General features: G+C 39.4%; 1 protein-coding gene across 6 annotated transcripts in view; it reads left to right on the top strand.

The window, feature by feature from the left end:
* Positions 1-26,929, top strand: part of LOC307178258 (uncharacterized protein) — a 1,492,981-nt gene that overhangs the window by 1,109,436 nt on the left and 356,616 nt on the right. For all 6 annotated transcript variants that reach the window (XR_013825157.1, XR_013825158.1, XR_013825159.1 and 3 more), the window contains one exon: positions 4,874-5,032. The gene's annotated coding sequence lies outside the window, so the exon portion shown is untranslated. The remainder of the gene's footprint in view (positions 1-4,873; positions 5,033-26,929) is intronic.

Here is a 26,929-nt window from a genome sequence, read left to right as displayed (position 1 = left end):
ATATTACTAAGCGAGAGAAGCCAATCTGAAAATGCATTATAGTGTATGACTCCAACCGTATGACATTCCAGAAAAGGCAAAACGATTGAGTCAGTAAAAAGATTAACGATTGTCATGGGTTAGGGGAGAGGAAGGGATGAATAGGCAGAGCACAGTGAGTTTTTAGGTCAGTGAAACTATTCTGTATGATACTGTAAATATGGATACATGTCATTATACATTTGTCAAAACCCATAGAATGTGCAATACCAAGAGTGAACCATAATGTAAACTATAGACCTCGAGTGATAATGACATATCAGTATAGGTTCATCGATCGTAACAAATGTACCATTTGGGTACGGGATGCTGATAGTGGGAGAAGCCATATGTGTGGGGAGGGGATATATAGAAACTCTCTGTTTTCAGCTCAGTTTTGCTGTGAAACTAAAAGTACTCTGAAAAATAAAGTCTATTAAAAAAATTGAAACAGTTTCAAAAGATGGCATTAAAAAGCCATACATTCCTTAAATATTTCTCCTTGTCTCTTCTATGAAAGAAAGCAAGAAGCAGGAGTCAATAAAAATCAAGATTTATACGTCAGTATAAAAATATCTTTACACTGCTACTTTAATTATAATCTTCCTTGCAATAGTTGTAAAACATCTCATGTATATTACATATTTATACAAACTCTCATTTTCAGTGCAGACTTCATGGTAAAGGTGTTTTCACATACACTAGCTTTTTAAATATTTTCAACAAATTAATTGTGGTTTCCCAGTGTCACTTAGTTCTTATATGATAAAGGTGAGGCTCAAACTCGGGTTAACTGACCCATTTCTCATGAGGAACCATGTGAAATTCAGTTCAGACATAGAATCTGTCTCAGACTCTGGCAGATAATAGGTATGCAATAAAATTTCACTGTACTTGCTGAATACATTCAACTGTCTGTCTGTTTTGACTTTCTATATATGAGCCACAGGTGGACATTTGCTGGTAGATGAACATAATTTGGACACCTAAACTATGTTAATACATACATATGCCTATTAAGTTGTTTAGCATTTCCAAATTTCATAAATGCAAATTTTAATTAAATAATACTCTGAAGGAAAATGAGTTCCCTTAGATAGCAAATGTTACAGTTCAGCTATTTTTGAATATTATATAGAAGCTTTATAAAGATTGCTTGCTAAAATGTCATATTATTTCCCAAATTGCTGGTCTGATGCCAACTAGTATGACTTGCTACCATTTGGTTCACAAGCCTAGGGAAAATGTCAGATTCTCTCTAAATTATGCAGTTTCAATTCTGTAACTGCCTCCTTTACTTTGATATCAATTTTCTGTGCCATTATGTTGAAATCATTAGAAAATGAAACGTGTTACTTAGTTTTGAAGTCTCCACTGATTTTTTAACTAAAGAAATTCCTTAATTAAAAATCTTCATTCTTTCATGCCTTCAAATGATATATTATGGGTTATTTGACACATACATTATATGGTGGAATACATGAAAAATACCTCTACCTTCACAATCTAATAGAATTATTCAGAGATTAATGTCATGAACATTTATTGAATTCCTACTATGTGTTAAAGCACAAGTGTAGCATTAGCTCTCTACTAGGTAATTGAGGAAGCTGGGGTTTATAGCCAAAGGAATATTTAAATGTCTGACTGTGGTTGTAGGAGACCACAAGGGATAGTGCAAAACCTTCAAATTTATAGAAACTATGATATTTCTACCCCTGGGCCAAAAGGGATGTGGCAAGATCGGAAATCAGAAAGAGACAGTCATATCATATCTTGCGAGTCAAAATATGGTTTACACAGTTGCAATATTGGTATCACCTTGAAGCTAAATAGAAAGGAAAATTCTCAGGTCCAACTCTAAACCTAAGAATTAGAACTGCATTTTCATAAACTCCCAAGGTAATTTGTAGGCATGTTAATGTTTGAAAAATACTGGTGTATAGGATGCCCCTTTGGAAGTAGTAATCCCAGGTGACCTGGGACACAACCAACTCAAGGTGATCTCATAGGGAAAATGCTGGGGAATAAATATCTGACCTCACTGTCCCACTGAAGTCCTTTGATCCCTGATGGGGGTCCTCACTGGCCAAATTTAATAGGAAACAAAGAGCAAGGAGAACTGTTGTTGTGATTTATGAAGATCAACTACCCAGGGCAGAGGATTGAAGGGGGTGAAGAAGCAAATGGACTTGGAGTGGGAGTTGGAAAAGGTCTGGCACAACTAGGCTAAGCCCCACAGATATAAAGATGGATGATGTGGTCCCCTGACCTCAAATACCCCAACACAATTTTTGCAAAATCATTTTTTTATATTACAATCACTCTTTTTTTAAATAAATTTATTTATTTACTGGCTGCGTTAGGTCTTTGTTGCTTCACGCGGGCTTTCTCTAGTTGCGGTGAGCGGGGGCTACTCTTCATTGCGGTGCGTGGGTTTCTCATTGCGGTGGCTTCTCTTGTTGTGAAGCACGGGCTCTAGGTGTGCGGGCTTCAGTAGTTGTGGCACGTGGGCTCAGTAGTTGTGGCTCACAGGTTCTAGAGCACAGGATCAGTAGTTGTGGTGCAAGGGCTTAGTTGCTCCACGGCATGTGGGATCTTCCCGGACCAGGGCTCGAACCTGTGTCCCCTGCATGGGCAGGCAGATTCTTAACTACTGTGCCACCAGGGAAGCCCTATTACAGTCAGTCTTAATAATGAAATTGTGAACAAAGTTGATACTATTCTAATGTACTGTCCAACAGACTATTCATCTTGAAGACATTTTACATAATCCTTTGGTTCTAAGTAAAGATACTAAAAATTGTTCTGTCAGAACTAGCTGGCCTGGCTAGGATTCTCATATATATTTTTCTGTTCACCTTTACTATCAGAATCATAGCAAATTTTTCCCTTACCTTTCGGTAGCAAGTCCCTCATTACTATGTGATTTCTGATGTCCTGGATTTCCTGCTTTGTCTGAAGCCTATTATGTTAGATTAAAAATCCTACATAATTTTATCAAGTGAAATTGAAAGTCTGGTAATATGGCGGCATTTCCCACTGTTTAAGTTCAAGACTAATCAGTTTCTCAAAGACTGAATTTACTAAATGAGAGCTTTTGAAAGCATAAAACGCATCCCATAGTTATCTGTGCTAGTAAATTAGAGGTGGTGCTGCCCTGCTATGAAACCCTGGGGTCCCAGGCATACTGCTGCCCATAATAAAATGTGGCTTTTGTACAAACCATAAATGGTTTAGGCCAGAAGCTGAGGATGAGTGGGAATGAGATCCCAGAGAGGACTTATATAATAAGACCCTGAGCCCTCACAAGAATTGGAGCAGGTATCTGAACACCCTGTACTGCAGAAACGTAATGTTATAATAGGACATAAAAAATAACTACAGTATTATTGTGTGAGATTTATGTCAAGCACTGTGGAAAAAGCTTTATGTACATTACCTCTTATACTACTTAAAACAATCCTATGTTATAGGGACTGTCACGCAGTCAAAGGAATCCTAGAAGGACACCAGCAGCGTCTATGAGGGACCATTCTCACTTGGCTACGTTCACGTGCTTCTCACATTATGCTTATTCCATCCAGGCACAGCTTCGTGCAAATCAATCAATCCACGTTTGTAACAAAAGATAAATTTTCCTTCTACAAGATGGAATCAAGTTGAATTTTTATATATTTGGTTTTAGTTTTTTGGGAGCATTCTTCATATAGCATCTTGTTTGAAGCATATTCTCCAATGAATATAGCCATGAAGACTAGAATCTTTATCTTACACGGTCCTTGAGTGATTAGAAGACCCTCCAGTCCTCAGCAAATTTTCCTGTAAAAAATATGCATTATTTTCTTTTTCTTATGTCATTGTTATTCAAAAATGATTAATAGAAAGTAATATAATGTGTTAGCCACATTTAAATTTTTAAGGGCAATTCAGTACTCTTTTTCTCAGGGAGATGTTCAGGTAGAAGAAGTTGCCTTAAGATCAGTTAAACTCGTTTATAAGGTGAATGTATAGAGAACTAGTTAACTGATTAAAATATTCTGTTTTACAGATAAAGCACAGAGATATTAAAGTGAGTTGTTTCCTCATTTGGTAAATGAAAAATTTAGCTTTACTTTTGTATTAGAATATTTTGAAGTAACATTTACTTTAGAGGTTTAACAACGTACCTTCTGGAATTGTGATCATGGAATTATACTAATTCTTTCCTCCCTCTTCTTCTGTAAGAAAACTTTCTGGCAGACTGGTGGTGGTGGGATATGTATGAGAATGGTTACTGAGTTAGATGGTGGAAATCATTATGTTTGGATTTTAGAGAGCTGTCGGTGTTACCTAAACACAATATCCATCATCACTGTTTCCTTGTCTTCTGATCCATTGGAATTATCAGAAAATGGAGGACTACAAAGTAAATGCATCATGTACAAGGAGTAAGGACAGAAAGTTCCGTTCACGAGTTGTTTATCCCAGAGATTTATTGTTTATTTTTTCATAAATAATAGACAAAGAACAAAGATCTAGACACGAGAGGGAAAAAACCCTGTATTTCCCACTAAAAACATAATAACAAAAATAGGATAGTGGTTAAGAGTCTGGGTTTAATGGCTTCTGATTGTAGCTTTGCCATTTCCTAGTGATAAAACCCTGGACGTTGCACTGAAATTGTCAATACTGCTATTGTTTATATTTGAGTCTCTTGAAAACATTTGATCTTCAAGTAGTTAGTGGGCGCCTTCTTTGCAGCAAACGATAAGTATTAGTGGTGTGGCAGTGAGAAATCAAGTTCTCTGACTTATGGGAGCTACACATTTTAATGGAGGGAGAGATTTTGATATTTTTAATTTTCATCTGTCAGGTGGTGATAAAGGCTACAATAAGGCTAGTCAAGAAAGACGTTTCTGACAAGGAGACACCTGAACACGTCCCTCAGCCCCGGTCTGGTGGCTGACAGCCTCCTCCATCTCAGGCAATGGGCGCTCATCAAGTACCAAGGATGTAAAGGAACAGCAAGAAGGTAAGTTTTGCTGAAGCTCAGTACAAGCTTTCTGTGTTTTTAATTGCTTAATCTGGCAACCTTACTTGGAGGCTTACCATGCAGTAAGGGCCTTGACCTCTACTCTGAGCGAGATAGGGAGCTATGAAAGTATTTTTAGCGTCCTGTTTTGAAAAGATCACTCTGTGTCCTATTGACAGTAGTCTATAGGTGGTTAACCACAGAAGCAGGAAAGCATATTAGGAAACATGGAATGATGGCAAGTTTGATCAAGGTCTTGTCGTATATTTTGCAAGGGGATGGGACAAGATTTAATGATGGTTTGGCTGTGAAGTTGTGGGAAAATAAGGTGTCAAGGACAGTATCAATTAATTTGTTTGAACAGTTGTGTCACACAGTTTTCCTCACCTAACCACTAAACACTCTGCAGCTGTATATGTCGTGCTAGACCTTTTGCTCCCAGGCTGGAAGACCGTTCTCCTTTCTCTCAATTTCCTTCTCAGAGTTTTATGGTGTGAACCTTGGTATCTTCCTGTATAGGTTGCAAAAGTCGGGCGAAATTGGCCCAGCTATTACAAGATGATTAGTGGGCTGGAAAGGGTTAATGGTTGATTCTGTGGCTACTCTCTCTGTGTATATATATGTACATATGCATATATAAATATCTATCTATAGATATAGTTATAATTCTGTCTCACTTTCTTTCAAAAGTATTGTTCATATCTTCAGGAGGATGGTTGATTTTATCTAAAAATGAATATAAAAGTCTTATCTAAATATTTTTATTTCACTTATATTAACCCTCAAAATTATAGTCACTAACATGTTTGTTTAAATGCGATTGTTTTGTGTAAGTAGTAGCTGGAGTTGCTTAGAAGACTCTTTGAAGTATACATATAAAAAATACAATAGACTCATTATAGAAATACATATTTATCTGAAGTACTTATGGATGATTATAAAATACCTATCATTGAAGTATCTTCCAAGTGGCATTTCATGTTTAAATTAAAAGAAAACAGCATGGGTATTTGATAATTAACAACATACATGGATCTTCAGATTGGAAATAAGTTTAAATACAATTATTAGTATCACCGACAGTCATTCAAAGGTTGAATTCAGATGAAAAACAGTGATAAGCTATTGACTTCTCAGGAGAAGAGGAGAAAGAAGTTCCTGAAGAAGAGGGAGTATCTAAGGGTTGATGGGCTTGGGTTCTGAAGACCAGTAAGTCTCTGCAGGTCTCGCTTCAGTGAAGCTGAGTATCGTTTATCATTTGGGGGGAAAACTGAAGCCATGAGAATGCATCCTGCTCTCTGGGGGTTGGCTCAAGCTATCCCAGAGGGCGGGGGAACATTTCTAACATGGTTGATACAGGAGTGTGGAGAAACGGTCATGCTTCGCCTCCTTCAAGGCGCATGGAAAGGGGAGAGAGAAGAAGAGAAGGGGAAAGAAATGAATAGCACAGCTTGGATTATGAAGAAATAGAGTTAGCAGGCAGAGTTTTAGAGGGAACTTTGTGCTGATTGGCCAAATGCCCTGACCATTATCCAGTATTTAATTATATATATATATATGTTCTTTTCTACTGATAAAACTAGTTATTACAGATTTTATTTGATGGGTTGGTGCGGGGGGGGGGGCTGGCTGTATCTCTCTTTATTTGCAATGTAAGTGGAATTTTTTTTCAAGGGCACATCTCAAAAGAGACGATATTGGGTTTACTCGTTTCTTTATGTACCTATGTGTGTATACCTTCCTTTTACTGAAAACCGTATATGCCAGGTTCAGGCATTGTGCATGCAGGATTCAGTTAATCTTCACAACAATCTTAATGTGGAAGTCAGAGCTGTCTTTTTTACGTTTATTTATGAAGAAGCAGAACCCCAGAGAAGTTTAAAACTTTGTCAAGATTATGCAACCAGTAAGTGGTAGCTAAAATTAAACTCAGGACTGCATGACTCTAAGACCTAAGCAAATTCTAAAAGGCTGTACTGCCTTTTGAATGCTGTATACATTATTTGTGCTTTGTACAAAATGACCATATAATTTGTATTTCTATCTGAGATATTTTTGTCCGGGACAAATACTAAAGAGGAGGACAACAGATGTGAACTAAGACCGTTCCCGACAAATTGGGATGTGCAGTCACCCTAACTGTATGTAATGAGTGTGTCACTGAGTAAGATAATATAATACACCCACTTGTAGGGTTCTTCTTGAACTATTACCTAATCTACATGTATAAAATGTAGTCTTGCATCCCATTTGCAGGAATTATTCATCACCAATGGTCGATTTCCTGCCTTTACTCAGATTTGTGTAAGTGACTCAATTATAATCAAGACACAGCAGAGCAGGCAGTGTAACTATGCAATCATCAGTATGGATCTCATGCTCTGATGGGACGCTTCTCTGATATTAAGTGAAAGCTGAAAAGAAGGCGGAGAGTAAATGAAGGATTTGCGCTTCACCATTTCTGAAAAACCAATAGTGCACGTTTTTCATTTCACTGGGTCAGTTCCCCATATTTGCTATCTTGGCACATCTAGGTATTTTGGTGAAAAACATCAGTGTGGAAATAATAAATAGGCCCTGGTAGTGAACATTGCAATTGTAAATACTTTAATGCATATGAGAAATAAGGCTCATCAATAGTAGAAGTTGATCATTGGCAAATAGATTTTTCTCTGGTCGTGTTTTGGTGGCATCTTACAGAAGAGCTGAGAAAGCTGTGGTGACCTAGAGTCAAGTCCCAGGTTGCTGCCTTCCTGTTGAGCCTTGGGAATATGACTTCCACTCTCTGGACTTCTATAAAATAAGGCATTCGTTCAGCAAGGAAGAGGGGTGCAACCTAGAAAACAGGCTGTCTGGACTGCTCTCATCCCAGGTGCCCTTATCCAGGGCACCACGTGAGATCAAGGGTTTCCCAGTGCATGTTTTCTTCCACATCAAGATACCCATCAGTTGAAACAGGCACAGCAGTGTGGGTACAACTGCGGGATTCATTAGCTGTAATGACTGGCACAGAGCCAGCGGCTCTTCTCAAGGAGTTGGCAAATATGCAGGCTTGGATTTCTAAATTATACAACCTCCTCTAAAGGTTCTTACTCTGAATAGAGTAGAGGGAAGAAAGTGCTTCTTGCCAAATGCAGTCTGCCTTGAGTACCACCACCATCTGTGCCAAAACCAGACTTGTAGTTACACCCCTTTGCACTAACCATGTCATACCAATGTAGGAGATGGTCTGTAAGCAACTTTGTAACTATAGGCTTTCTTCAGTTGCAACTTTTAGTATCCTTAAGGTCAGTTGTTACCAATTGGTATTAAAATCATTCTAGTTTTCCTCTCCCCCCCCCATATATATATACACACACACACACACACACACACACACACACATATGTGTGTGTGTATATATATGCATATATATATATTTAGCTTTTTGATATACCCCTGTTTTTCTTACTTTTTATAAAACTTCTCATTCATTCTAAAACAACCTAGGACCTACTTTAAATATATTTTATTTACTATTTGTGGGATGTTTACCTGAAAGAAGGAGATAGTTCCAAGATCCTTTCGGTCAGAGGATTAAAAACCCAGAGAGATTAATTACTTTGCCTGTAGGAACACAGTGATGGATGGCAGGTTTGGAATTGGATAAAATGTCAGGAGTCAGGATATTCCAGAAAGTCTGTGGGCTTCCTAACTTACCATGACATCTCTAGGTGCTGAAAGTAGACCATTTCTTCTGATTCCTTTTTGGCTATGTTCTTAGGACTAGAAAAGACTGTAGCATATGTGAGTGCTCAATAAATATTTGTTAAAACTGGAACAGTTTCACAGTGTCAGTCAAAAGAGGAATGCAAATGCTCAGATCACAAATAAGAACGTATTGAAGCAAAATGTTAGGAAGCTAATATAACCCCAAGAATATGTTCTGTTTTAATATTTGCCTTAAAGTTGAATGCATATTTTCTGGATACATATTTGTACATTTTTGCATACATTTCATAAAACATACTGACTATGAATATATTGTAATATCTGCAGCTTTCAAAAGGAATCCATCCTATAATGGAACATAGAGACAATTTACAATTTTACGGGTTTGTATTTGGGAGAAAAAAAATAAAAAGACCTGTTTCTTTCATTGGTACCATGTTTTATATATACGCTTATAAGCAGTTGGAGGGTAATGACAGAGACCAAAGAAGATAGTGTGACAGGAAATTTAAAAGGACTTGGGATGTATGGCTCTACCATGATCCCCAGAAAAGAAATTAGCCTTCACCTGATGAAACTATATGACTTGGGGGTTTAAGAAGAAACTTCCAAATAATAACCAGAAGAAATTGTTTAAAAAAACTTAAAATTGATTCCTTCTGGGGAATAGATATATCTAGATGATTGATTGGAAAAGGGCAGAAAATTTCATATTCTATAATATGTTCTTCCTTCTTTTATTTTTAGTATTTTAAATCATGTATGTATATTGCAGTGATTAAATATATTTATAAAGTGTTTAAAAGAAGACTACAGAGTAAATAATTATTTCCACTGTCAATAAATGGTTCTTTTAGTTTAACTTAGTTTTTTGCGAAATTGAGTAGTGCATAGCATAGCTCTAAAGGCAGAATCACCTCTCATTAGTGACCAGTGAAAATGGAACTCTAAAACCTGAGAGAGCTAGTTCTGGACTTCTTAGACTCACCTGTAGCCTGGTTATCCTATGATATTTTTTTCATGTGAAGTTGGTTCCATACATTGGCTTGCACTTAGAGAGAAGTGATTCTTGAGCTCCAGGAAGTAGCTGAATCATAGTAGTGACCTGAAGAGGTTTTATTTGCAACACTTTAAGAAAAGACAACTCTCTGTCTCTCACCACTTTTCTCAAGGAGTCGCTAAAGTTGATGCTTATTCAGCTTTCCATACTCCAGCCTTTGCAAAGTATCTCTATACCTTTATGATATTCTTTTGGGACCTGTATGATGGGTTCTGTAGTAGGCTACTTCAGTACCATGACTCATACCCAAGTCTGCTGATGCCCATACTTGTGTTCTTATGTTCATAGCAGTAGTTCTCAAACTTAACCATGGGTCAGAATCACCTAGAAGCCTTTTTAATATGCGTATTTCTGACTCCCATCTCCAGAGTTTCTGATTCTGTTAAGTCTCAAGTGTGGCCAAAGGATATGCATTTTTAATGTGTTCCTAGGTGGTGCTGCCGCTGCTTCTCTGGGGGGTCCCACTTTGAGAACCACTGGTTTACAAGATGCTGCTGTTCTTCTTAATTTTAATCCTTAGTATACTTGTAAAGGGCTTGTTATCTGTGGATTAGAGTTGCTATAATGGTTCTTTAGGGGACATGAGAGTATTATCATGATGCCTCGTGCCCACTTTCTCACCTGTGCCCGAGACATGGAAGCACTTCTCAGAGACATGCAGCATCTGCCTTAGCCGCTTCTGAGAAAAAGTTCAATGAAAATCGTTCAGCTCTATCCCTTTGGCAACAATGTTAACCACACACCCACCTCTGTCAGACTTCACTCACACTCAGCAAGCAAAGAATTTCTGTTTGTCTCATCTGGTATTTTTAAACCTTTAACACATATTGACTTCCCACTGTCAAGGACTTAAGAATTAAAAAGTCAATGGACAAACAGTGGGAAATCTATGTTCCAGAAATTGCCCAAGAAAAGCCATTCAAACAAGGTAGCCATGCCCTATAGAATAATGGGAATAAACAAATTATTTCCCGTAGGAGGAAAAACAGAGTTGGTTATATATCTTAAGGGGAACAGAAACAGCCTTGCTCTTTCTTAGGTAAGGAATGCAAAACAAATGATTCTTTATATCTCATCCAAAAGGTACCTCTCGACTTTCTATTCTATATTATTTTTATATTGGATAAATTTTCAATTTTTAACAAATTTATTGAGATATACTTTACTTACCACAAAATTCACTAATTATAAGTATATATCAAGGATTTTTAGCATGTTTACTGAGTCATTCAACATTCACCATAATCCAGTTTTAGATTTTAATCATGTCAGTTTATGATGTCTTCATTATCATCACTAGTCTCTAAGCAACTACTAATTTACTTTCTGACTTTATAGATTTGCCTTTCCTGAACTAAATTTTATACAAATTAAATGTACAGTATATGTTCTTTCATGTCTGGTTTCTTTCACATAGCGTGTTTTTCATGTTCATCCACCTTGCAGCATGTATCAGTACTTCATTCATTTTTATTTCTGTTTGATATTCCCAATGGTTATTTTAAATAAAATATTGTAATAGTAATATTTCCTTCTTCCAAAGAGCTTAATTTCTAGATTAGTATTTCTCAGATTTTATTACCAAAAACAAGAGGTGAGGGAAGATAGGGGTAAGCATTTCACCCAGACTCCGTGCCATCTTTTTCAAGAGAATGTCCTAAAATGGCATTCCTATATTCTGCGCTACAGGAGGCAACAGGGTATCCTTTGTATGGATAAGGGATTCAGCCCAAAAGTTAGTGAGTGATAGAAAATGACTGAAAATGTACTCAATATGGTCCTGAAGGGTTTAAGTAAGAGGAGGTTGAAGCTTGTTTATCAGGGCTTCGTATCTTTTTTTTTTTTTTTTTTTTTTTTTTTGCAGTGCGAGGGCCTCTCACTGTTGTGGCCTCTCCCGTTGCGGAGCACAGGCTCCGGACGCGCAGGCTCAGCGGCCATGGCTCACGGGCCCAGCCGCTCCGCGGCATGTGGGATCTTCCCGGACCGGGGCACGAACCCGCGTCCCCTGCATCAGCAGGCGGACTCTCAACCACTGTGCCGCCAGGGAAGCCCAGGGCTTCGTATCTTATGTTGGGCAGGTCTTCCTCTACACATAAAGAGATTTTTATTCTATGACATTAGAAGCAGGAAGTTATACTGTGCTGCTCTTGAAGTCCCACCATGTTCCTCCCTCTGCATTTAATTCTCATCTTTGTTTAAAACCCACAATGACTCTCCATTGCATATTAGATACAGTCCCAAATCCTTTATGTGGTTTACAAGACACTCCATGTGGTCTAAGTCTCCAGAATCATTAGTTTGTCTCTCTCCACTTTATTCTTTCTGCTCACACCATTAGGAACTCTTTCAATTTCTGAACTCTTCCTTTCTGCACTTGGAATTATTAGTTTAAACACTGCAACCTGGTATCGATGCCAATTGTCTGGATGTGATATCACATTACAGTTTTGCAAACTGTTACTGTTGGGAGAAACTGGGCAGAGTGTACACAGAATCTCTTTGTATTATTTCTTACAACTGTATGTGTATCTACAGTGTTCTCAATAAAAATTTCAGTTTAAAGAAGAAAAAAACCTGAAACCCTCACTGTGTAAACACGATGAGTCAGGGACTGCATGTCTCTTGCTCATTGTTATATCTTTACTGGTTGGCCCAGCACCTAGGAAAAGTTGTAACTCAAGTAATATTTGCAGAATTAAATACATAAATACTGGTGTCCAAGTGTACATAGCTAGTTGGTACCAAAGATGATTCAACTAGGCTCTGGTTCTAAAGAACTTGGTCTTCTGTTACAACTCTTTTTGTAGGCATAGATTTCTGATTTTTAAAACTCATTCATTTATTCAAAGTATCTGCCAGATTCTTGGGTAGGTCTGAGATGTAATGGTGAAAAAGATAAATCCCTGCTATATGGACTTGCAGTCTGATTGCAGAGCCATATCCATCACATATATGTCATAAAGAATATAGTACAGACTGAAATGAGTGCAGGGAGGAAATGGGACCAGAGTCAATGAAAGTAAATAGCGAAGGAAGTGACCTAGACTGGGCGGTGAGAAAGAAATTGCTGGAGAGTGAGACAAGTTAACTCAGATCTGAATATTGAGTAGAACGTAACCTTCCAGACAGAGGGAACTGCACGTGCAAGGACCTTCTGGCTGGAGGAAACAGAGAGAGAAAGAAAGCCACTGGGGTTGCCACACAAGTGTGAAGAGGAAGGTAGCTGACAGGTTATCGCAGGGTATCATGGTCCTGCCAACCAAGAACTTTGGTTTTATACTGAGAACTATAAATTAAAGACTGTTTGAAAACAGAGACGATGAGGAATGCTTGGCATGATCCGTTTTCTATTTTAAGGTATTCACTGCGGCTTCTGTGGAGAAAATGCATTGAGGCGGGCAAGTGAGAGTGAATGCAGGGAATTTATTCGAATGCAGTTGCGGTGGTCCAGGTGAGAGATGGTGACGGCTTAGGTGGACCAGTGGTTCTCAACCGTGAAGTCTGGTTTATATTAAGACTTGCATAGTAGCTGAATGCTCTCTCAGAGTTACTCTAATAGGAGATGTGTTCTTGGCATAGCAAATCTCAGAGGGAGGACTTCTTCCAAGTCTTATCTTGCCCCCATTTTGCCTCCTGGATCTGCCACAGTAACATCAAATGCTACATATTGGGAAAGTACAGCTTTTGGAATCAGACAAACCTAAATTCAACTTACGTCTCCACCTCTTACTAGCTTTTTGACACGGGTCAGTTACTTTTCTGCACGTCAGAGTTCTTGGGGATAATAAGATCTAAGTCATAACTTTACTGTGATAATAAATTGAGATAAAGTAAAAATGTGTATAACACAGTGTCTGTTATCTCACAGTCAGTTATCCTATGTTGGTTGAATTTCGAAATGAGAAAAATAGCTAGCAAATCAGGTATACTACATGACTCTAACTTTGCCTGTATTCTTCCCAAGATCTTTTGACATCAGAGTACCACTTAGAAAAGTTCTTGAAGATGAATAAATATTTATTAATGGTACAGAACAGAATTTTAAAACTAAGTATGCAGTTTCAACCAGAGAAACAGTGAACTTCTAAGTGTCCATTTAATCCTCGTTAGTAGGCTCATCATAGATATTTAAGGGAGAGGCAGTGTGGAAGAAAACCTTACGCTAGGTATATCCATCCTAACAGTTAGATCCGAGGATTCAATTTACGTCTCTGTTTATAAATGAATACCACACATTAAACAAAGAAGACTGTGGAGTTCACACTTTCTTAATTATGGGTTCATGGGGGTGCTAGATTTGACTATGCTAGATTCATTTTCATTGTAACCTCACCATAGGTAAGTTTTCCTCCTAGTTGTGTACTTTTCTTCCTAGTCATGTTGCTAACCTAGACAGGTTAGGAACAACTCCAACTTCATGCTCCACTTTCTCTGCCTACTGAGGCAATTTGCTATCCCTGCACTTTATTTCCTCTGCTTTGTGGCTCCAACCTGTAAGGTGTTTTTTGATGGGAACTGCACTTTGAATACCAACGCTTTAATTGCTCTCCTGGCTGAGTACTATCTATGCCACCTTAGGGGGAGGATGTTAATAGATAGGTCATCCTCTTAGATTAAATAGCTGGTCAAGACTGTGGGCTCAGTTGTTTTAAAATTGTATCTCATTGTACTTCCCGGGCTTTTGGCAGTTTACCATCATGATACTCTAGTTCCTCTGTGATCTGGCCTCTGCCCACCTCTTAAGGCTCACCTTCTGTCACTCCTTGATATTTATGATGGGGGATATTGAACTGTGTCGTATAGCCTAAGTTCACTATGCCATTTTGTGCTTCTGTTCCCTCAGCGGAGGTCATTCTCTCTGCCTGTAATACTCAGCCCTCTCCCGATTCTCTTTTCTTGCCTAAGCGCCTGCTCTGCTTCCAAGATCCCTTAGGGTATCGCCTCCACTGGGTAGCCTTCATCCTACTTTCTACCTCTTCACTCTCAGTGGCAGTGGAATTCTCTTTATATTCCCAGAGTTCCCTGGGCATCACTGTATCATAGAATCACTACACTGTGTTGAAGCTATCCATTTCTAAATCTATTTCTACACCTGAACAATAAATTCTTGAGTCCATGTCTAATCCATACCTGCATATCTAGCACTTCTGTGCTTGGAGCACAGGCAAGTTAGTACATGCTTATTGAAATGACTGATGCATTTAAAGAAAGCAAAGAAGGGAAGCAAGGAAAACAGTCAAACATTTATTCACCCTGTTGCAGGCACTTTGTTAGGTGCTAAGAAACTCAGAGTTCTTAGCATAAGCATAAGCCTTGCCTCTAGCTGTTTAAAATCTAAAGGAAAAGAGAGATGTGAAAATTGGCCATCATAATTCTATGACGAAGGTAACTGTGGAATCAGGGAAGGTGCCCTGGGCAAAAACGTATAAGCTTTGAATTGCTACTGTTATTATTATTAATTACACTTAAATAACATTCACTAATTGTTACACTGGACTGGCTTACTGAGTGCTTACTATGTACTACACTCATTCGATGCATTCTCTTATGTCTCACAGAAATCTTAGGGACTGAACACTATTATTGCTATTTTAAGGGGGGAGGGGACACTGAGGCATAGAGAGGTTATGAATCTGTTCCCAGGTTACGCATCAAGAAGGTGATATATCTGGAAACAGAATATGGTCCTTTCAAATGCCAAAGGCACTTCTGCTCTAGTTGGTCTGTTACAAAGTGGACCCCCCCCCCCACTATTGAAAAAACTGATCGGAGAAAGAAGAGAAAGAAACATACACAAAAAGTGAAAGAATCATCACGGAAGTGAAGGGCCATGCTCTATTTTGGGGAGCTGTAAGCAGCTCAGTGTTGCTGGGGAGTGCAGACACCATAGGAAGTGAAAGGAAAAACAAAAAGCCTCAGATACATTCCCAATTCCAAGCTTGCTCAGTCTCTCTGTTCAAGGGGCAGCCCTTACATTCCCAGGGGTAGCAAAATGTAGTGGGCAGCACTGAAGAAAATAACTATTGGTTTTCTTATTTAGAAAGTGCTACACTGTTCAGGTATGTTGGAAAATGACAAAGTACCTGGGCCCTTCATCTTCCTCCTTCACTGAAGCTAAAAGGGAGAGAATAAATAACAGCTGGGAGAAAAGATCAATGAAGGCCTTGCCTGCAATAACAGATAGAAGGTACCTGGCAAGGGGAAACCGTAAATGCTATAGAACCTCATTCTTCATCTTTGAACTAAAGGTCTCCTCTGACTAGAACATTACAGATCAACTGCAGCTGTTCCCTTGAGCACAGGTGTTTGCTTTACTTATCTTAATGCCCAGCTATTCGGGGTGGCTTTGAAAACCTTTCTGCAAATACAGTGAAGGCTTTTCCTGATGGCTCATCTATAAACTTCATAAAAGTTACACTTATCTATCAAGACTCATGCTGTTGATATTATACACAATAGGACATTTACTCTCCCCTTCTTCCATTAGCAATAATCTCAAATATTATTGAGTTGGTGGAGACTGAAGTGCTCAGGACACCCATCCGGTCATTTTCCTGCCTTTCACTTGTGATGGATGGAAGTGATGGTGTGTTTCATTCTGAGCAGCCTGGTTCCTGTAGACTGTGCTGTAAGATGACAGGGCTCTTGCCAGAGCAGTTTCTTGAGTATGATGGGGTGAGGTGGTTTCCAGCTGGGCCCAGGACCCTTTAGGAATTTGATGGAGCCTGGGGTCCATCCTAGAGAAGGAGCTGAGCGACTGGGGGCAGGGCTCCAGAGGAGTCTCAGATTTTAGGTTTGTAATACCACATAGGCTTTTATATGAAGAATGATCTCTTCAAATAATAGACTTAAAATCTACCAGATTGTGAAGAGAAGACTGAGAACTTCTGTCAAAATTTGCTCAGTCGCTAATAGAGCTGGTGCCAGATCTAAGGTGCTTCTCTTCCTTTCAACTATATTAGTCCTGTCTCTAAAATGGGCATAAGGATACATGTTCACAGGAGTCTTAGGAGGGTCAGCTGAGATCTTATAAATACAAGCACATGTACGTTAAGTGTAGAATGCTGAGGAGCTGTTACCATTTTGGCGTACTCCTGTTTTTAATCTCTCTTAATTGACCCAGACATTCTATAAGATAGGTATTAGAGAACACAGTTACTTTACCTTGTCTTGGTTTTCTTATCTGAGTCATCGTGGAGTGTGTGTATGGAGGATGGTGGGTAGAAAGATGCTCACTCTGGAGAAGGACAGTTGCCGTATCATATGGACAGTCAAGAACCTGTGGAGCAACCCATGTGGGGAGAAACTGAGACTACCTGCCCACAACCAGCACCAATTTGTCATCCATGCTAGTGAGCTGTCTTGGAAGCCCAGTCAAGCATTCAGAGCACTGAACCTCCAGCCAGCATCCTGACTGCAGCCTCATGTGTGACTCTAAGCCGGAAGTACTCTCTTTTTTTTATAAATTTATTTTATTTTATTTTATTTATTTTTGGCTGCGTTCGGTCTTCGTTGGTGCACATGGGCCTTCTCCAGCTGTAGCGAGCAGGGGGCCACCCTTTGTTGCGGTGCACAGGCTTCTCATTGTGGTGGCTTCTCTTATTGTAGAGCACAGGCTCCAGGCGTGTGGGCTTCAGTAGTTGTGGCCCATGGGCCTAGTTGCTCCGTGGCAACTAGGAGCAATGTGGAATCCTCCTGAACCAGGGATCAAACCCGTGTCCCCTGCATTGGCAGGCAGATTCTCCACCACTGCACCACCAGGGAGGTCCCTGGAAGTACTCTTTAAGCCACTTCCAAATTCCCAGCCCACAGAAACTATGAGATGATAGATGATTATTTGGTTTTTGGCTTCTCTCTTTTGGGGTAATTTGTTACGTAGCATAGGTTACTAAAAAACTTACTAATTAATGCCCTAAAAACATGGCCAGAGATGTAGACAAACATCTGGGGAAAACATGAAGTAGAATTTCAAATGTGTCCCTGTCACCAAATTTCTTGTCACCAGGCCACATTTGGCTCTGAGAGGACATTCTATCCTTGGTAAGAGTATGGAGTTAGAATAAAAAGGCTTGGATTCAATCCCTGCTTTTTCTCTTGCTAGCTTTGCCAGTGAGTACGTTTATTAACCTCTCTAATACTTGATCTTCACTTTTGTAAAATGAGAAAAACAATCAAATCCTCACAGTCACCCTATGAGTTAGATTCTATGAGATGATGAAATAAGACTTTGCAAAATAATGCCTGATAAAGATTCACCATCACTTTTGTTTTATATTCTGAGTCTTCAGTGTGAATATGGGTCGTTTTCTACATATAAAATATGTAACCGTAACGCCTATCACTCTCTGTTGTCATGGGGTTTGATTTCCAAATGCATAGTGGTAAGGAAGTGGTGATCTCCAATCTTTGCCATGCTGAGGAAGGCTATTCCACGTGACCCTAGATGAACAAAGAGGGACAGGGGGTTATCTGGATCTAACGTAGAGTGAAAAGCGCAAGTCATCTATCTTCTTTGAGAATTCTCACAAAAACGATGTAAGGTAGAATCCTCACCAAAACTTAATAAAGTATATGATGTTATGCCTGTTTTATAGAAGTTGAACGTAAGGATCAGTTTAAGCAATTTATGGAAGATCACACAGCTAAGAAATACTAGAACAAAGATTCCAATCTGTGCTATGTATTTCAGACTACATAGCCTCTCACATTAGATGACTATGCCAGGTTTAGTCTAAATCGGTATTTTAAGACCTCAGGAATTTAAAATAAATATTACAATTATTTTTCTAGTAACCATACAGACTCACGGTCAAGTGAATGAAAATGTCTCTACCTCAGAATCTATTTTTATTTTTTTTATTTTTTTGCGGTACGCGGGCCTCTCACTGTTGTGGCCTCTCCCGTTGCGGACCACAGGCTCCAAACGCGCAGGCTCAGCGGCCGTGGCTCACAGGCCCAGCCGCTCCTCGGCATGTGGGATCTTCCCGGACCGGGGCACGAACCCATGTCCCCTGCATCGACAGGTGGACTCTCTACCACTGCGCCACCAGGGAAGCCCATTTGTTTATTTTTTTACCCTTAAAAAAATAATCTTTTGATAAAGATTTATCACCATACACTCAGCCTTTTCCATTTTTGTTGCAATGGTTCTTTCTTTCTTTCTCTTCTTTTCTCTTTTTTATTCTTTTTTCTTTCTGTTTTTTTTTTTTTTTTTTTTTTTGCCCTTCCCTACACAAACACTGATTATTTGGTGAGTCTGCAAAGCCCCTGACAAATATAGAACTCCTAAAGAAACTTACACTCTAATTAACAAGGCAAATTAACTTGTAACTTCTAGTGAATGTCATAATACAATATATTAATAATAACAGTAGGCTCTGGGATCAGATTGATTTAGGTCTGAATCCTGCTACCTCCTCTCACTAATGTGTACGAGTGGTGTGACTTTACTCAAATTATTTAAACTTGAAAGTTAACGATAGTCCTACTCATAGAGCTGATGAGCAGATTAAATTACATAATCCATGCAACAAGCATAGTAATGAGGTGTGAAATGGCTGGCAAGAACTAACATTTATGAAGTCTTCCTGAGTCGTATGATAGTTGTATACAGAGTCATTATCATTTCTTTCTGTTGGAGGAGTTTTAGAAACAATCAAAGAACTCATCCTGAATAATGAAACGAAGGACTAAAACTGGAGCAGCAAAAGCAGTGGGTTCATTACAATAACAGCATGGCTTTCCTGAAACTCTAGGCAGGGAACCCTAAATTGTGCTCAGTGCTAACTGCATATATTACTGGAATTACATTACAATTAGGTTGCTACTATAGCTAATGTCTCCGGTCACTGTGCTGGGTACTGAGTCAATTCCAGCTCTTGACTGATTTCCAAGGTGGCCTACGCTGGTTCAATGGAATAGGAAAACCATACCTTAGGGAATTAGAAAATGTGTTTAATTTCTGCTGCTAGAAATTAAACTGCCAGTTGATTGCAACTCTTGGTTTTTGTTTTTTATTTTTTTAAGATTTTTCACTGGGTTTTATTCAAGACTGCCTTTCAAGAAAATGTTGGATTTTGTTTTTTTTTACAATATGCATTTGTATTTACACTATGCATTTATACTCTCATTTCATTGTGAGTAAATAGAAACCACCCACTTACAATAGGAAGAAGGTTTGGGGTATGCATCCCTAAAAAGAGTATCTGCAGTAGGACCAAGTTCTGTTCTATTGAAATAAAGTACATTAATGAAATAAAATCTGAATTAATTCCCTGTGCCTTGCCACCCCCTCTCCCCCACTCATGGATTGATTGCAGGGCAGTTCAACACTCTGTTCTAAAGAGATTTTCTTGAAAAGACACCAGTTAGATAAAAAAGCCAAATGTTCAAGCTAAGGCTTTCCTTGACTTGATCCCATCCTAACAATCCAAGCTTCCCTCTCACTAAATCAACGTATGCATCCTGTTCTTCCACCAAAGTAACCAAGTGGCCAATATGTTCTGAACTTAACTTTCTTGCAGCTTTGCCCTGTGGGTTTTGTTTTTTTTTTTAATTTTTATTGGAGTATAGTCAATTTACAATGTCGTGTTAGTTTCAGGCGTACAGCAAAGTGAATCAGTATACATATACATGTATGTATTATTTTTTCAAATTCTTTGCCCATTTAGGTTATCAGAGAATATTGAACAGAGTTCCCTGTGCGATACAGTAGGTCCTTGTTGATTATTTTATATATAGTAGTGTGTACATGTCAATCCCAATCTCCCAATTTATCCCTCCCCCACCTTTCCCCCCTGGTAACCATAGGTTTGTTTTCTACATCTGTAACTCTCTTTCTGTTTCTGTTTCTGTTTTGTAAAAACAAATGGTACAAATTAAACTTATTTGCCCTGTGTTTTTGCTGTTCCCTCTGCATCCAGTGTCTGCCATTCACCCCAACCTGTTCTAGAGTTGTATCTATCAGCAAGAATGCCAGCTTCCTTCAGTCTCCTTTCCCAGAACCTCCTCTTTGCCTGACTCTTTGATGATGAGTTCCTCAGGGCCCAGTTTTAGCTCTTCAAATTTTATCCTCCTTGCCTAGATGATTTCATTCATTCTCTCAGCTAAATTACCATCAGTATGCTGATGACTCAAAAATGTATGTGTCCAGATCAGACATTTATAGAGCTTTATATCCAACTACTGACTTAATACAATCATCTGAGTATGTCTTCCAGATCCGTAAAACTCACAAATGTGACTCCTGGTGCATCTCACACCCCAGATCTGAATGAATGTCCACCTGTGGTCCTTAAGTCAGCAAAAGACACTTTCACTTACCTAGTAGCTCATCCTGGAAATGTGAAAGTTTTCTTTGATGTCCCTTTTTCCTCACCCTTGTACTAAATCTGATTCTTAGAGAGGGAGTGTCCAACCTATTTCTCAACCTCAGCCTCGTTTCTGTATTCCATCAACATCACTCTAACCCAGGTTACTATCATATCTTATTTTAAACAGTTGAATGTACTAATTATCTCCTTTGCAGTCTATTTTGTCTCCACTTAATCTGTTCTCCACAGGGCAGGGGATCTTTCTAAATACATCTCTGATCATGTCAACATCTGAATAAAACCTTTCAGTGACTTCATATTGCCCTTAAAACATGGTCTAAGATCGAAGCCAGAATCTACAGAGTTCTACACAATCAGGTCCTTCTCAGCTGGTCTGCATCCCCTGACACTCTTCCTTCACACTCTCATGCTGAATTCCTGCAATATGATACTCTCTCCAGCTTCCAGTCTTTTTTATATGCTTTTCCCTCTGCATGGAATGTTCTTTTCCCCCTCTTTGTGTGTCTAATATCATGTCATTTGGTCTTCTGGGGGCATCTTAAATGTTATTTCTTCAGAGAAGCTTTCTCTAAACCCTGGACCTAGAAAGAATGCCTTACTTTAGTTCCCAGAGTCTTCTGTGCTTCGCCTAAGAAGGGCTGTACTTCTATAAACAGATCCCTTATAATAATTGTATTAAAATCTACCTTGCCCACTGGACTGTAGCGTCTATGAGACCCAGAGCTTTGCCTAATCTGCTGACCATTCCCCACCCAGCACAGTGCCTGGCCGATGATCAGCACATAATACATTTTTTGTCCCCGCCTTTAGGGTTGAATTGTGTCCCTTCTAAACATATATTGATGTTCTAACCTCCAGTACCTCAGAATGTGACCTTATTCAGAAATAGGGTCTTTGCAGACGTAATTAGTTCAGATAAGGTCATATCGGAGTAGGGTAGGCCCTTAATCCAATGTGACTAGTATCCTTAAAAGAAGACAAAGGAGAATAGAAGAGAGGCAGAGACTGAAGTCCTACAACTGCAAGCGAAGGAAAGCTGAAGACTGCTGGCCACCCCCAGAAGCTAGGAAGAGAGCAGGAAGGCTTTTACTCAGGGTCTCAGAGGGAGCAGGACCTTGCTGACACCTTGCTTTTGGACTTCCAGACTCTAGAACCATGACAGAACACCGTCTGCTGTTTTAAGCCACTCATCTTGTGGTACTTTGTTATGGCAGCCCTAGAAAATGAATACACTGCTTATATTCATGCCCTCATGCGTTTATTTAACGCATAATGCATTCTTCATCTCTGGGTCCTCCGTGCCTGGCACTGCCTGGAACAGAATATGTATTTAGTGACAAAATGCTAATAGAGTAATTATGTATAAACACAGTCGGAATCTATCCATCTGCTTACCTGCAGATAAAAACAAGTAGTTAACAGCCAAAAGTTAAATTTGCACTTATAACATGACCCCAAAATCTCACTCCTCAGTCTTTATCCAAAACAAAGGTAAATTTATATATACGTGTGCTTATAGCAGCACTGGTCATAATAGCAAAAAACTGGAATCAAGCAAAATGTCTTTTAACGTGTGAATTTATGAAGTGTGGTATATTACCCAGCAATAAAGAGGAATGAACTGTTGATACACAAACAACATAGATGACTCTCAGGTGCCTTCTGCTGAGTGAAAGAAGCCAGACTCATAAAGTTATACACTACATGAAAATAAAAGTAAAATTCTCTGGGGGAAAAAAAAACACACAGGAAATGGACTCAGTATGACTAACAGGGACCCTAAACGAAACAGAGCCAGGCAACCATGACAGGCCTGGGGTTCAGTCATGTACTCTGTGTTCTCAGAAAAGCCACAGACTAGAACTGTATGAACTTTTGACAAAGTTCCTGCCTAGAATGCCCCCCATGGACAACCCAGGCAATGACCAACCACCAGGAACTTGCGCTCAAGTCATAAAGGTCACCCAAACCCCATCCAAGTTTCCCAGATGAGGTTTTTACCTTTATAAGCATCACTGTAGCTTTCATCTCGTGGAACACAGCTTAGTTTTATGATCGGGTCTGTGTCTCCAGAGCTGCAATCTTCATACACTCCTGAATAAAATTCCCTCTTCCATCATTTTGTTACTCAGAAGTTTTATAAGTTGACAACTGTATGAACTCATTTATGCAACGTTCCAGAAAAGGCAAAACTATAGTAACAGAGAACAGATGTGGCTAGCATTTGGGATGAGGAGAACGTTTGAATACAAAGATTTAGCACAGGGCTTCCCTGGTGGCGCAGTGGTTGAGAGTCCACCTGCCGATGCAGAGGATGCGGGTTGGTGCCCTGGTCTGGGAAGATCCCACATGCCACGGAGCGGCTGGGCCCGTGAGCCATGGCCGCTGAGCCTGCGCGTCCGGAGCCTGTGCTCCACAATGGGAGAGGCCACAACAGTGAGAGGCCCGCGTACCGCATTAAAAAAAAAAGATTCAGCACAATGGAATTCTTTGGAGTGTTACAGTTGTTCTGTATCCTGATTGTGGCAGTGGTTATATGAATCTAAGCAAATGTTAAAACTCTTAGAACTGCATATTAATTTAAAAGTTATAACAACAACAACAACGTGGGGGCAGTAAGGAAGCGACCAAATTAAATGTATGAATTGAAGAATTCTTTGTACAGCTAAAAGCAATAGTGTTTACTGTGAAGTGGTTATTCTTCATGAGAAAATGGCCTCACATCTTAGGTGAATGTCTGTAACTTGCAAAGATGTCAGTAAGAGCCATAGACATCTAAGATGAGAGCTTGGTGTAAGCAAAGCATTTCTGCCTTCATGTATCATTATATACTTAACTAAGGAGAACATTTTCCTGGGATTTGTAAAACTACTTAAGGCCTTTTTAGTTCCTCACCACTAATCCAAAGCTGGCCCTGAGCAGAAGCGGCTGGAAGCCATCACTTTATAACAGTAACTTTCTTTTCTGTAGATTCAGTAAAGTGAGTGGATGGTTCCAGTCCAGTTCCTAATGGACGGGCATCCACGTATCGCAGATTGTGCCAGTTGTCACCCTGCTGTCAGATTAAGTGGATCCCTGAGAGAGAATGTGCCTCAGAGGCTAAAAGACTCTAAAAGACAGTCTTGAATTTAACAGCAATTTAAAAGACTTGGTCTGCCAGCCTTCTTGGTTGTCCACAGACCTTGCGTCACTAGCGCATCACTTTGCCATCCTTTGGCGAGGTCGAGGAGACATTAGTGCTTTTTCCTGCATGCCTCCTATTCTGCCAGTAAATGGACTTCAGGACCACTGAGCCAACACCTGTTATACGGAAAACACAGAAATAACAATTTTGGGATGACTTCCCTTGTTTAATGACCATAATAATGACCCCTGGAGCATTTTGTGTGTGTGTGTGTGTGTGTGTGTGTGTGTGTGCCCCGAGACCCAGGATAGAAGCTACATCTTTACAGGGCTGGTTTTAACCTCTTTCTGGAATGTGTGCCTCCCTGGTGCCTTTTGGTGGCTCCTGGGGCCCTGCCTGCTCTACACAACCTTCCATGTTTCTCCTCCTCCCTCTATCCTGGGGATCCGGGACTTCCAGCCAGAAGCCTCTGCCCTCAGACTGCTAGGTTCCCCTGTCCATGTCCCCTCGCCCTCCCCACCCCACCAGCCTGACTTTGGGGTGTCCAAGGAAAAAAAAAAACTAGTCTTTACTGACCATTTTTCAGGCCTCAATTTTCTCTGTTAGATTACCTGCTATTGTTTATTTTTTCTTTGACTTCCTGAAGCTGACATTTCCCCTCACTTCCTCTAAATGGGCATTGGTATTTTTTTACACATGGTCCAGTGGTGGTGTCTTTTACATCACCTCTCCTTTCGATACAGTGTAATGGATGCAATCAGCTGTTTACCACGATCACTAGGGAAGGCAGACTGACTGTATATCAAGAAGATTTCTAGGGTGACATTATTTTATTTTGGTCACTCTGACCCAAGATTTAGCCATCAGCTTGGCAAGAAGTAGAAGTCAATATTGTCACTGTCCCCAGATGGCTAGGATTCAAGAGGCACGTTTTACCAAACTACTTCATAAAAGATTTCAGCACAATCCAAAAAAAAATCCATAAAAGTAACTTGTAAATATTCCATTAAAATTATCTTTTTGATTTGAATTCTGAGCTCCCTGGTATTTTCAACATTGCTCTTCCCTATGGTAAAAAGTATGTGGAAAAGCAGAGTATCTTCTGTGTTGCAAATGAAACATCCCTGCCTCTGATTCAAAGGCTATTTATAACGATCACTCAGTGAGAACATGACACATAGTCCTGATGACAGATGTCTTTTTAAATAGTTGAACTGTATTGTCGATCTCTATAAAGAAGGCAGTTCTGTGCTAAGTGTACGTGCATTTTTCCGATTTGAATCACTATTTTCTAATAAGTCTTTTCATATCACAGAAAAAGATCAACCCCTTGTGTATAAATATCAGAGCAATCCCCTCATGAGGGTATATATTCCCACTGCCAATTACCCAGGGGAAGGTAATACTCAGGCACAGAGAATCTGAGAGGCTGGGAGAAACTCCTTGCTAAGTGTGAACGTAGGTGCATTTGTTATTCCTTTCTTGACACTTGGCAACTTGGCCTCTGCTTTATGGCAATAGAGACATAAATAACACCAAGCAAAGCCTAAGTACATTGAATCTAATAAACCAGAAAATCCAGTTGAATATTTCTCTGCTTATTCCACTAACATCCTTTTCTTTCACTTATTAGAATATTTAGTAAGGTTTTACTTAAAGTTCTGTCCTTATCTGTGCAACGGAAAAGGAAGAGAAAGGCTGCTGGGCTGGGCAGATGATCAAATGTGGTGCAGTCTCCCTGGGGCCATCATAGTTATGGCAGAATAATTACAGAAACATCTCCAAATGGGAGGTGAATTGGGGAGATAATTTTCTGCTGTAATACTTCAAAATGTTAAGGTCTGGGCAGGAGTTTCTTAAATTTGATGGCAGAGTTTTCTTCATGCCCTGATCTATCCATCTTAACACTTCAGCACTTCAGCAGTCTAGGGTGGACAACTCCTACCAACATTCTGCTCTTGGGATTTCCCTTATTTGTGTTTCATCAAGAGATGCTCCTCTTTCGTTCACGGTGTCTTTCTCTAGACCCCATTTAACGCAGTTGTTGAGACACACCCTTGCTAAGTTTCAACTGCATTTTGGTTCTGCCTTCCTGAGATTACACGTAGGTCACTTTGATTGGAACTGTGGCTATTTCAAAATCACTCACTCATACCTTTATAGGCAGACTTCAGTTTATTTCTACTGATGGCTTCTAGCATCTATTTTGTGTACATTTTGTTTGTTAAATTCTCAATGTAATTCCTTCCTTTGATTCATACAATTGATGACAGCATTCTCTCTTTGGGCAAGGCAGTCTTTCTAGGTGCTATGTATATGTACTTGTCATATTTATAGGGACATTCCTCACCAATTCTAATTATATTTAATGTAAGAAAATCATTCTGGGGCTATATTTGTTTTGTGTTATCACTCTTAAAGGCCCCAGGTATTTTTAGAATAAACATACCCTTTAAAAGAAATGTAAAGGAGATAGGACAAATTGGTTTGAGATTAAAATGTAAACATTGCAACAATCAATGCTCATATGAAAAAAAAATACAGCTTTTCTATTGTTATTGATTTTTTTAACATCTTTATTGGAGTATAACTGCTTTACAATGGTGTGTTAGTTCCTGCTGTATAACAAAGTGACTCAGCTATACGTATACATACATCCCCACATCTCC

The sequence above is a fragment of the Stenella coeruleoalba genome (assembly GCF_951394435.1).
Source record: "Stenella coeruleoalba genome assembly, chromosome: 20".
Lineage (NCBI taxonomy): Eukaryota > Metazoa > Chordata > Mammalia > Artiodactyla > Delphinidae > Stenella > Stenella coeruleoalba.
Note: the sequence above shows the minus strand (reverse complement) of the source record. Positions and strands in the feature narration are given on the sequence as shown.